The sequence below is a fragment of the Hypanus sabinus genome, chromosome 9 (assembly GCF_030144855.1).
Source record: "Hypanus sabinus isolate sHypSab1 chromosome 9, sHypSab1.hap1, whole genome shotgun sequence".
Classification (NCBI taxonomy): Eukaryota; Metazoa; Chordata; class Chondrichthyes; order Myliobatiformes; family Dasyatidae; genus Hypanus; species Hypanus sabinus.
The window spans coordinates 114,184,054-114,196,664 of NC_082714.1; the positions used below are offsets into that span (position 1 = coordinate 114,184,054).

Here is a 12,611-nt window from a genome sequence, read left to right on the forward strand (position 1 = left end):
TGTTTCATCTATCATACAAAAGCTTTTGACACTATCAGACACCAAGATCTTCTGGAAATGCTTCAAGATCTTGACATAGGTGGAAAAGGATATATGTTTCTTAAGAAACTTATACTGGGACCAGACAGCATCCATCAGAATAGGAGAAGAAGTGAGTGAGTATGTGAATATCATGAGAGGAGTCAGGCAAGACTGTGTCTTTTCACCCGACTTATTCAACCTGTATAGTGAGAATATCTTGAGAAGTATCAAAGACATCAAAGGATTCACAATTGGAGGCCATAATATAAATAATGTCAGAAATGCTGATGACATCGTACTAACAGCTGACTCAGAAACAAAACTTCAAGAACTACTCACTATAGTGCCAGCAGAAAGTAATCGCAGAGGCCTCTCCACCAACACCAAGAAGACAGAAAGCATGGTCATCTTCAGAAAGACAAACATCCCACAATGTGTGATCAAGATCAGAAATACAAATGTCAAACAAGTCAACAAATTCAGATATCTTGGCAGCCTAGTAACAAGTGATGGCAGATGTGACACAGATATCAAATACAGAATAACAATGGTGAAAGAAGCTTTCCAGAAAATGAAGACCATATTAACAGACAGAAAGGTGAGCATGTACACTAAAAACAGAATACTGCAGTGCTACATTTATTCTATCCTGACTTTTGGAAGTGAATGCTGGGTCATATCTCCAGCAATGGAACAGAGACTGGAAGCAGCTGAATTATGATTCTGCAAGAGAATGTTAAAAATATCATGGACCACACACACATTAAATGAAGAAGTTCTCTGAAGAGCCCAAGCAGTTAGATCACTCATACCAACAATAAGAGAAAGACAACTCAGAGTCCTAGGACACATCATGCGGAAAAATGAACTAGAAAACTCATATTCTCTGGAAAGATCGAGGGGAGCAAATCTAGAGGAAGACCTCAGCTTATGTACATCAAAAGCCTAGCCAGGTGGCTACACATTGAGGAAATGGAAGTCATCATTGTCATTGAGGGATAGATATGTATGGAAAACCATGGTCACCAACGTCCTAATCAGATATGGTACCTAGACAGACAGACAGACTCTGGTTTCCTCCCATGGTTAGGGTTAGAGAGTTGTGCGCATACTATGTTGGTGTCAGAAACGTAGCGAGACTTGTGAGATTGTGCTCGGTACAATCCTTACTGATTTGATTTGACACATTTCAGTGCATCTTTTAATGTACATATGAAGGTGGCAGTAATCCAAAAGTATTTTGCCCAGATTAAATAAAAACACATTTGAAGATGCAACTGTCACTTTATTTAAGTTTGGCAACATAAATATCAAGTTACAAGCAATTATCTGTGGACATTATAGTAAGCTATTGTGTTTAAAAAACAAAATGCAGAGCAACAACATAAAATACAGATGAACCAAAGAGAAAAGTGCAGCCTTGTAAAGCTTGTTGAACATCCATCTGTCTCTGCTTGGAGTCAACATACAGTACAAGCTGAGAAAGAAAAATTTCAGTAACCATAGATTGAACAGTAGAGCCATTATCTTTTCAACAAGCTCTCAAGTAAATGCTTGATCCAAATACAATTTTATGTAGCTAGGCTTTTATGTACATTGCTTTAAGATAGAAGCAGATGCATTATTAAATTTCTAAGAATAATAAACACATCTGAAAAATGAGGAAAATAGGGGAATGAGACTAACTGAATATTTCCAAAGTTGGTACTGACACAATGAGTTGATGGGCTTCCTCTGCTGCAAGAGCTCAGTTTTCAACCAACTTACCACAGAGTGATTCCTGACAATCATTTCCTAGTATTCACCTACCACTGAAATTTGCAAGTTTCAATCTGCTCTTAACAGTCATCCACAAAGTAGTTCTTGTATTCAATTGTATCATGTTCCAATACTGGAATTCATAGTTTAGAATTACACAGATTGGGTAACTATATACCATGTTTAAAGATGTGCTGTCAATGAGGCAAATTTATTTTCTGTGGAGAAGCAGACTGCTTGTTCACTGTGGACTTTCCATTTGCATTTATTAAGGAAACATGAAACCCAATGTATTCTTCCGCCGATGTATATGGTACTCTGTATTTAATACAGATTTGATGACATATACATTACATGATAATTTAAACTGTATTTGAAATAGTTCATCAGTAATTAATTTCTCACAGAATCTGTGAGAGAGATAAACAATGGTATTCACGTCATGTGTTTTAACTACAGTATTCCTTATTCCTTTATTTGAACATTTATATCTATTCTAAAGCACTGATTTGCTTCCTGCTTGAATAAACTCTGGCAGAGAATGTACAGTCTTGTAACATTTCTGTAAAATAGTTTTGTATCACATTTCATTTGACACCTGGGCTCTCTTCATTTTATACGTTTCAATCTTTGGAAATTGTGTCTAATTATTTTGTTCCATCATTCATACTTTAAAACACTGCATTGCTTTTGCATCCTCTTACAACATTTTAGTGGAATTATACAGTATTCACTATTGCTTCAACATTTTTATTCTGAGGAATGAAAACTGCAATAACTTAGAATTTCTATAATAGGTATGCAGAAAAAAACTCCATAAGACATGGGACAGAATTAGGCCATTTGGCCAATCAAGCCTGCTTCACCATTCCATTGCGGCTAATTTATTAATCTCTCAAACCTATTCTCCTTGTAACCTTTGACACCCTGATTAACAAGAACCTATCAACCTCTGCTTTAAGTATACCCAATAACTTGGTCTCCACAGCCATCTGCAGCAATAGATTTCACAGATTCACCAACCTCAGGCTAAAAAAATTCTTCCTCAGGTTCTGAATTATCAAGGCTTTATCCACCGAAGCTGCTGCTTCTTGTACTTTGTGAACAAAAAGATTTCTGACCTTTCACATCACATAATTTATCCAGTAAAGGCATAATGAGCTTCAAACTCTGGATAAAATCATCATGTAAGCTGCTTAATCTATACCAGGTCTTCCAAAGGATTTGAGACTGATAATAGAGTACACATTTCAGGTCTTTGGAGACCATATAGAATTCCATAAATCTCTGCTATTAACATTAAAGAAAACAGCACTAAGTAAAGACTTTAGAGCCAGCAGCTGACCAGCCTTACTTCCCACAAATTGTTATATCCTGTCTCCTTCAGAGTACTGTCAGATGTGCGTAGCAATATGCATGATTTTACTTCTCTTTTACATTTCCCACCTGCTGTTTATTTTTAATTAGACATTTTTTAGTTTGGCTAATCCAACCACCTTGAGGGTTAGATTAGCCAGAGCGAGGGTCACTTGAGGATTCCAAAGCACAAATATCTTTGAATTAAGATGTCACTTTGACTTGAGTAGTTGGCTGTTGCCAAGAAATTGATTTTTTCTTTATAAAATGTAACAGATAGTTGTTTGTTCACGGAAGTCTTCTGAAAATTACCAAGTAGAAACAGAAATACAAGGGATTCTGAAGGTGCTGGAGATTTAGAGACACACACACACAGTCTGAGATTTTTCATCAAGACTGGAAAGGCAGGAGTACAAGCTGGCAAGTGATTGCTGAGACCAAGTTAGGGGGAAGGTAGGAGAAGTTAAAGCTGGAAGGGGATAGGTATGAATTTGATAGGAGAGGACACTGGACCATGGAAGAAGGGGAAGGATGGGAGCCAGAGGGAGGTGATGGGTGGTGAGAAGGGGTGAGAGGGTACCAGAATGGGGAATAGAAATAGAGTAGAGGCAAGAAGTTGGGAAGACTGGAAGTTGGAAAAATTGATGTTCATATCATCAGGTTGGAGGCTACCCAGACAGAGTATGAGGCGTTACTCCTCTAACCTGAGCATGGCTTCATCACGGCATTAAGTCATGGAAAGACATGTCAGAATGGGAATGGAAAGTTGAAATGAAATGGGTGACCACTGGGAGATCCTGCCTTTTATGACAGACAGAGCAAAGGTGCTTGACAAATCCACATCAGGTGTTGCCGATGTAGAGGCCGCCAGACTGGGTGCACCTGATACAACAGATGACCCCAAAAGACTCACAGGTAAAGTGGCGCCTGACCTGGAAGGACTTCTGCGGTTCTGAGTGTTGGCGAGGGAGGTGGTGTAGGGTCAAGTGGGATGAGTGGACATGAGTCACATAGAGCAAGGGAAGGCAGGAAAGATGTGCTCTGTGGTAGGATCCTGTTGGAAATGGTGGAAAATATGGAAAATGATGTGCTGGATACAGATGCTCTTAGTGTGGAAGACAACAACAGGGGGAACTCTATCCTTGTTATGATGGCAGAAGGATGGGTGTAAAAGAAATGGAAGAGATGCAGGCGAAAGCAGCATTGATGGTGGTGGAAGGGGAAAACACATTCTTTGAAAAAAATGACATCTCAGATGTTGTCGAATGGAAAGCCTCATCCTGAGAACTGGTGTGGTGGAGACCGAGAAACTGAGTGAAGGGAATAGAATTTTTACGAATGACAGGATGCGAAGAGATAGAGTCAAGAGTAAGAGTCAGTAGATTTCTAAAGAGAGCATGAGTGCAGGAAACGGCACCAATGCAATCGACAATATAGTGACAAAAAGGCAGGAATTGCTGGGGCCCATGTGAGTGCCCATGGTACACTCTTATTTTGAAAAAAGTGAGAGGAGCTGGAGAAGTTGCTGAGGGATATCAACATTTCAAGTAGAAATGTTTTTTCTATATTACACTGTCATGTACAAAGGCCTCAACATTCAGGACACTGTTTCAGGAAATTTAAATTCATTAAAACTGGCATATTTTGAATTAACTTACAACTAATTAATCTACATGTTTTGTAATGCATGGAAGACATTTTGGCAAAATCAGAGTACTATTTTGTTGTGCTGAGCTTGCTACTTAGCACTTTATGAATCAAGTTGTTCTTAACAATCTGAACTCTACATATTGTGCGATTTTCCTATTAACCCATGAAATCTCAAAAGTTGCAACTCACACACAGCCATGGGAATCTAAAATGCTTCAGTCATCTGGCACTTAATTTATGTGGGTATTTTCCATAAAACAGCTGCTTGTTAGCAGCTTATTTGAACTTTAGACCAACCCAGCTCAGCACATCTACACACTACAGTCTATTAGTGACAAAATAATTCAGGCATAAACTTCAAGATTATTTTGGTCAGCATGGGTCAGTGTAATACAATGAAATAAAAAGTTTAAGAGGTATTTTAATCTCCAGGACATGTAACTAATTGTTTCAAACAATACTTCTCATTGATCTTAATACCCTCTTTGTAGTTAATATTGTAAACCTGTAATAATACTGCAATCGTACTATTGTGGCACTGGGTCATAGCTAACAAATAAATAATTGATGTATTTCAAGTCCTTATACACACTTAAACACTACATATAGGGAAATGTATAATTGAAGATCAGAGTTGTGCTAAAAGGTTTCTTACTCATTATTCTGAAGCTGCAGTTACACGATCTCTGACTTTATACCACTGAAAAATAGCTTCATGTAGAATTACTGCAGTAAGATTTTAGAACCTATTCTGAAGTGAAGCCAAGTAACTAAACAGCCTGGCATACTGCACAGATTGTACAGGTTCAAGTGACTTAATAAAGGTTAATCATACTGGAATCAGCATGAATCTGGTCTTTGCACTGTAGATCATAGGAAACCCGAATCTCAAGGCTTAACATGAAGTAATAGGTGTAAATCATAGATGATATTTATAGCTATACAAAAGTAAAACTTAGTTAAAATCATGTGCTATTGCAGAACTGCTTAGGGAAACTATAAGATGCCCTACAAAAGGACAGTTTCTCTCAATTTCCTGGCAAATTTATTTTATGAGCAACTGGTGCAATAGTCTTTACAACATTGCTTCATGTCTGTTTTCAGACAAGCTTAAACACATTACACTTAATTAAATAGGTATCTTACAAATTGAACCCTCTTATCATACTGTTGACATTTACGGTTTATTAATCTTGATTTGGATTAACTACAACTCTGTATATAGAGTTACAAATTTTCTTGAGTACAACAACAGGAATATATTGATTTTTCTTCCTAGTTTTACTTCAGATAGCTTCACTTCCTAGAGTCCCTGATTTTACTCAAAGATATTCTCCCAAGCATACTTGTATCTTTCTAGTACTTCCCTCGTGACCCCCGATCATACGTGGCACAAATGCAATGAACAGTGTGTTGGTACTGGAAATCTGCACAATGGAACCAAACCACAAAATTCAAAGATAACCATTACTAGCCACTGGGAATCATGAGGATAGCAGAATTATGTAAGGATGGTGTCAACACCTATCGCCTCTTCCAACCGTCACGTCAACATTAGTTGGGATGTTACTGATTTTATTTTGTTACATGGATGACTATCCTTGGGCACCAAAACCCACATGTTTACCCACATTGAGGCCCGAACACGCACATCTCAAATGAAAGATGAAACATTAGAGCCAGGCAGAGAGCCTGAACAAACCCCACCCCAATGATTTTCATATGCATGGACACTTGAAGTCAAGAAAGGATTTTCCATTCCTAGACTTGCAGTAAGTGGAATGGGAAATAGAGAACCAAACATGAACAGACTATATAAAATGGTTTAAAATAATAAGTAAGGAAGATTCCCCTTAAAAACTATATGCTTGCAGCTTGCTTAAAACAAAAGGCTGTAACTTATCCAAATTACAATTTCTTCCTTATTTAAGTGTCCTATCTGGAGAACTTGCGAACAGCTTTGTACGACGTCGGTACAGATAGGAATATCGAACTATCTTTGTCATCAGTTGTCAAGTTCTCTACTGAACTCCAATTCTTTTTACTGCTTCCATGACTCTTCGGCAGGAAGAGTCCAGCAAGCTTCCGGTTCCGCCGCTCTCCCCGACACTGCTGGAAATCTTAAAACAGAAATAAAGATCTATTGCCAAGAAAACCAAATTCACTGTAGTTAATTGAAAATCAATTACAGATAACACAATCACACTGGCTCACGAGAACAATAACAGTACTAAACACTTTGTAAATCAAGTTTATACAGTTTTCTTTCTTTTGAAAATGAATCCTTTGTTCAGAGGTAGTTCTTGTGGATTCAGTTGTTGATCAGCTCTGCAATCAAATTCTGGAGTGACTCAGATTAATTATGGGACACATGACACTGTTTTCAAAAGGAAAATTAATCCTTTAGTTATTAAAGTGAAGTGACTTAAAATTACAAGTAGGAGAGTTATCTAAACTTTTTAAATTAACTTGTTTTCATCTGTTAAATGCTTTCATTAAACTGCCATGGAAGATGGCAAAGAATAGTTATTTTATCAAATACAGTTATTTGAATGTGGTATCTCAGTATGAAGAGGAAAGATAAAGAGCAGTTCACGCTGGTGCAGGAATTTACAAGCAAAGGCTCTTGACAAAATCATGCATTTACATCTGTCAAAGTAACATGCCTAAAACATTCTACATCAGCATATCACTAAATTTTTACTGGAAACAATAATGATCCAGTGGAATTAATTATCAATGGGATAAAGTGAATTACAATTAGAAAAAGCTTTATTACTACTATTTATTTTAGTAAGCTCCAATGCTACAAAGCATACTTAAAGTTAACCACACTACAAACAAGCTAATCATTTTGATGAAAAAACTATAACTTGGCAAGTGTTTGCAGATAAAACAAAAAAATATTTATTAAAAATCTATTTATATAGTGCCTTTCATAACCCTGTGTCCCTGAGCTCGTTACAGTCCTCGGAGAAACACGGCAAAAACGTATACAAGCTCCCACAAACATAAACTTAATTTTTTTTTGCTTATATTATCTGATGGACAAATATTGACAACAGGATATCCTGTTCTTGTTTGGAGAAGCTGCATAAATGAAGATAGACTTGCACCTAAAAACTGGAAATCAATCACTTAGCATCACTGGAGAAAGAAAACAGTTCATGGATCTTTCAGTTCTGCTAAAAAATTCAACAATTTTAAGTATTAACTTCATTACAGTATCCTGATTTGGTGAGTACTCATGTATTTTATTTTCAGTTCTATTTTTGAGCAACTGTAACCTTTTGATTATGCAATCTTGGACACTTTATAACAACTAATAACCATGATTTTAATGTAGGCAGTTACAACAGACAATTTACACATAGCAGGTTTCCATAATCAGATAATAAATTTATTGGATTATGTTATGACACAGGAAACAGAAAAAATCTTTGAGTATTCATACACATCCCAATCCTCAACCTATTTCCATGTCACCTTTTTCCCTTCACTGGCCATCAAACTATCTTTTCCTTTCTCCAGCCCACACCAAAATCGTCCACTAACCACCATACTAAGGTTAATTTCTGCTGTCCAATCACCTTTCCACACTCCAAGGATATAACATACCAGAAAACCTGGAGAAAACCCACAAACTCCACACAAATACCCAAGGTCAGGAACGACTCTGACTGGTGGAACCAAGAGGCAGCAGCACCATCTGTTGTGCCATTGCACAACTGGTGGAAAAAATGTGGCCTGGAAGTTGAGGATAATTGCTCATTTCTGGGATAATTGGTTACATTGAAATAGTCAGATTTGTCAAAACTTCTTATAATGGCTGCCTATTCTAACTGTACTGCTACCTTGACTTTAATCACGGATTCCAATAGTTTCCAGACAACCAGTTCTACCCTTATTGTACTGTGTAGCAGATAATGAACAGTTTTGTATCACTATTCTGTGTTTTAGAATGTTAATTATTATTATTACTTAATTATTTATGGTTTTATATTGCTATATCTCTACACTATTCTTGGTTGGTGCGACTGTAACAAAACCCAATTTCCCTCAGGATCAATAAAGTATGTCTGTCTGTCTGTAATGAAATGTAAAATAATTTTCTTTGTGTTCAACGTTTTGCTATCGTGTTTTCAAAAACAAAGAAGTCAATCAGCAAACACATAGGATTTAGTAAATAATCAGTACATTAGTACAAGGAAAGCTTACTTGAAGACACATTAGAGCCATCAGTAGAGTCATCATTGTCCTTTAGATAGTGAGACGCAAATCGTCCACTATAATCCCGTACGTTTGTTTTTGCTCCTGTTTAACGATAAAAAATATTTGTTATTATAACATCCATTGTATCCACCTACATATCTATATTTACAGGAAATCCTACAAGTGGATTGGTATAGCATTAACACATTTCAAGCAATCAATAAAATGTTAACGCAGCTCAACAAATTTGAAACAATAGAAGTAGTTTGCACGATACTGTACAGTAGGGTAGTTAGCATCTGTAGGAAGAGTAACAGTTACTCTTTTTGGCCAATTAACACTCAGTGGGCACTTTATTAGGTACACCTGTATACCTGTTCGTTAATGCAAATATCGAATCAGCCAATTATGCAGCAGCAACTCAGTGCATAAAAGCATATAGACATAGTCAAGCGGTTTAGTTGATATTCAAACCAAACATCAGATTGGAGAAGAAATGTGATCTAAGTGACTTTGACCATGGAATGATTGTTGGTGAGAGACAGAGTGTTTGTGTATCTCAGGAATTGCTGATCTCATGGGATTTTCACACATGACAATCTGATGAGGAACATGAAGTGTGTTTTCAAGCATTGAATGGACTCCCAAACTTGAGCTGTGATGTCAGCCCCTCCCTCCCAAATTACCCTAACTTCCACTTACGTGCCACCGTATGACTTATGGGAGCAACAAACTCGCAAACTACTGGTGTAAGTAGAGAATTGGAGGGAAATTTTCATTCTAAAGAAGGAATTTTTACATGCTGCTACTCAGTTGCTGGCCTGCTGCTTTGCTCTTGTAAATGTTGCAAAAGGTGGATTGTGTAGTGAATTGTATTGTGAAGTGAATTGTATTGTGAAGTTTTTGTATTTTTTACTGTTTTCTCGTTTAGTTATCTATCATGCTGTTCTTTTTATATATTATTAACCCGTGTTTTCCAGACATGTCTGACAGTCCAAAGCAGCAATAGATTCAGCAAAATTGAAGACATTTAACTACAAATCACAGCCATAATACACATAAAAGTGCCGATTATTTTAAACAGCTATTGGAATCTCAAAACAAAGTAAAGCTTTTGTTAATAAAGTCAGTCAGTAAAAAGATTCAGAAAGCAAGTTATTTAGACACAGAACTTATTACCCAGAAAAGGAAAAGTCACACAGTTGGTGAGAAACTAATAATGCCAGCATGTAAAATTATAGCAGGTAAAATGTTAGGACAAGATGCAGTACGAGAAATTGAAAAGATTTCACTCTCAGACAGTACCATAAGTCAACGTATTGATGACATGTCACACGATGAAGAGGTTTTGTGTGATAAACTGAAAAACAACACCTTCTCTATCCAGGTTGATGAGTCAACAGATTTCACCAATAAGTGTCATGTTGTACCATTTGTAAGTTTTATAAATGATAATGAAATTCAAGAAAACTTTTTCTGTTGCAAAGAGCTGCCCGAAACAAACAAAGGCCAAGATATATTTAGTGCTTTGTCTTCAAATCTGGAAACAAAATGTCTGTCTTGGAGGCATTGACAGTTAATTTTGGATTATTATATCTACAGCTTACTGATCACACTAATGTACCATGAGCTGTAAATATAATAATTTTTACGCAGAGATTCCCTGAGACATGAAAATTATTTTAAGGATTCTTCCAGGGGTAAAGGGTTGAGAAAGGCTGATTGTGGCTGATAATTTTTTTTTTGCATTCAATAAATTCTTTGGCACATTGCTTTATACTATGTAATGACACCAAAAGGGGCCATTCAACACATTAGGTCCATGTTGGCACTTAGGGAACAACCCAATTCTATCTCTTCTTAGTCCCTTGTATTCCTGCCCATCAAATTCTTCTGTGATTTTTGCAATTTTCTACTCCAAAGAATAATTTATTGTAGTCAATTAACCTGAATATCCTAGGACGTGGAAGAAACTGATGTACCTGAAGGAATCCCGTGCAATCAGAGATAGAATAAGCAAACACCACAAAGAGCAAAGTCAGGATTGGTTCTTGAGGCAGCAACACTAACTGCTGCATCACACAGTCCTTGCTCAGAATACAAACACAGCACGGTAATACAGTTAACTGAAAGGAACTGAGAATCCTAACAGGCAGTGTTAACAGCACAATTAACCATCTTCACCCACTCTCATCATTCTTTTGAAGAATGTCTGTTTGAACTAACAAACTGCCAGGTTTAATAGTTAAGGGTATTTTCAGATGTCCAAAATTGCCCCTAATTCACGGATGGCAAAACAGGCCGTAAACACAATAGTTAATTATGTCCTTTAAGCAGAACTTAACGTCAAACAACTTCAGAATTAGGCACAATATTCAATTTGACCAAAGCCAATCTGTGGTACTTTGCTTCCATTTGTGGATAATGCCTATATTTGAATCGAAGCACTAGGTATTCCAGTTAAAAGCTGGCAGTTGTTCCTGGTACTATGGACTTTTACCTAATTAACCAGGTGGAAACTCAAGAGACCTGAACCTGCTTTCTGTTAGCTGTATTCCAACTCCAAGCCACCCATGATCTGCCATTAAATTCCTCATGGCGACCTTCAAGTGAGCTTGAGCCAAGTTGGCAGGTCCTCTGCTTCAATGGGAAGAAACTGTTGTGGGAACAATAGCAAGTTCATTTTCCTTTTATTTGATAATTAATTTGAAGACTAGTTAATTTTAAAAAATTCTTGTGTTTATTGTTAAAATTTGTTAATAACATCTTCTAAAATTTTGTGCTTGCAATATCAAAATCATTTATAAATATTCAATCAAAATAATAGCTTTTCTAGCCAGTCCCCAGGCTGGAGACCATCACAGGTGCCTAGCGTTCGAAGAGTGAGTCTGCACTTCATTTGATCTGTATCCGCTGGAAGCGTATTTGTCAGAGGATGACTGTTCCAGCAAATGGGCTCTCATACAGGCAATCAGCAAAGCTTGGGAAGCTCACCACCCTGCAGAAGATACCCCCACAATTGCTCATCGTATGGAGGATAGATCTATAATGATGTGGGGCAAACAAGCTACAAAACATCAACTAGGTTACATCCTGAGGCCACTATTTGGACACCACTACCCAATATGTTGTACAAGATCCAAAATAACATAAAATTAACATTACTTCATTGTTCCAAAACCAATAAAATTCTTTAGCTTTTATATATATCATTTGAATCCATCACAACACAAAATTAAGAACTTTTTTTGCTAAGATTAAAAAGCAGACAGTTCAACAAAAGCTGTCCATATTTTGAATAATGATCAAATCTTTAATTTGATATCTTAATCAACAAATCTTATTGTCTATCCCCATCCTTAAAGTTTTCTTCATTTTAGAGTTTTGGATTACTTTATTTTAACACTTTTTACAAGTACTGTACATTGTGGAATAGTTACCAATAAATACAACAAAAATATTACATTAATAGACATGGAATGCAGGAGCAATCTCACCATAGTTATGAACTAGAAGATCCACGATGTCTAGGTGGGAATGGAGAGCTGCTATGTGCAATGGAGTGTACCCCTGAGGAAACAGTTAATAGTTTTTACTTTAAGTGTTCCTGGCTG

General features: G+C 36.8%; 1 protein-coding gene across 1 annotated transcript in view; it reads right to left on the reverse strand.

Annotated features, from left to right (window-relative positions):
* Positions 1–1,285: 1,285 nt before the first annotated feature.
* LOC132399744 (ankyrin repeat domain-containing protein SOWAHA) overlaps positions 1,286–12,611 on the reverse strand; it is an 89,683-nt gene continuing 78,357 nt past the window's right edge. Inside the window, exons 9-11 of the mRNA XM_059980445.1 lie at positions 12,495–12,567; positions 9,004–9,099; positions 1,286–6,905 (exon numbers count right to left, since the gene is read on the reverse strand). The gene's annotated coding sequence lies outside the window, so the exon portion shown is untranslated. The remainder of the gene's footprint in view (positions 6,906–9,003; positions 9,100–12,494; positions 12,568–12,611) is intronic.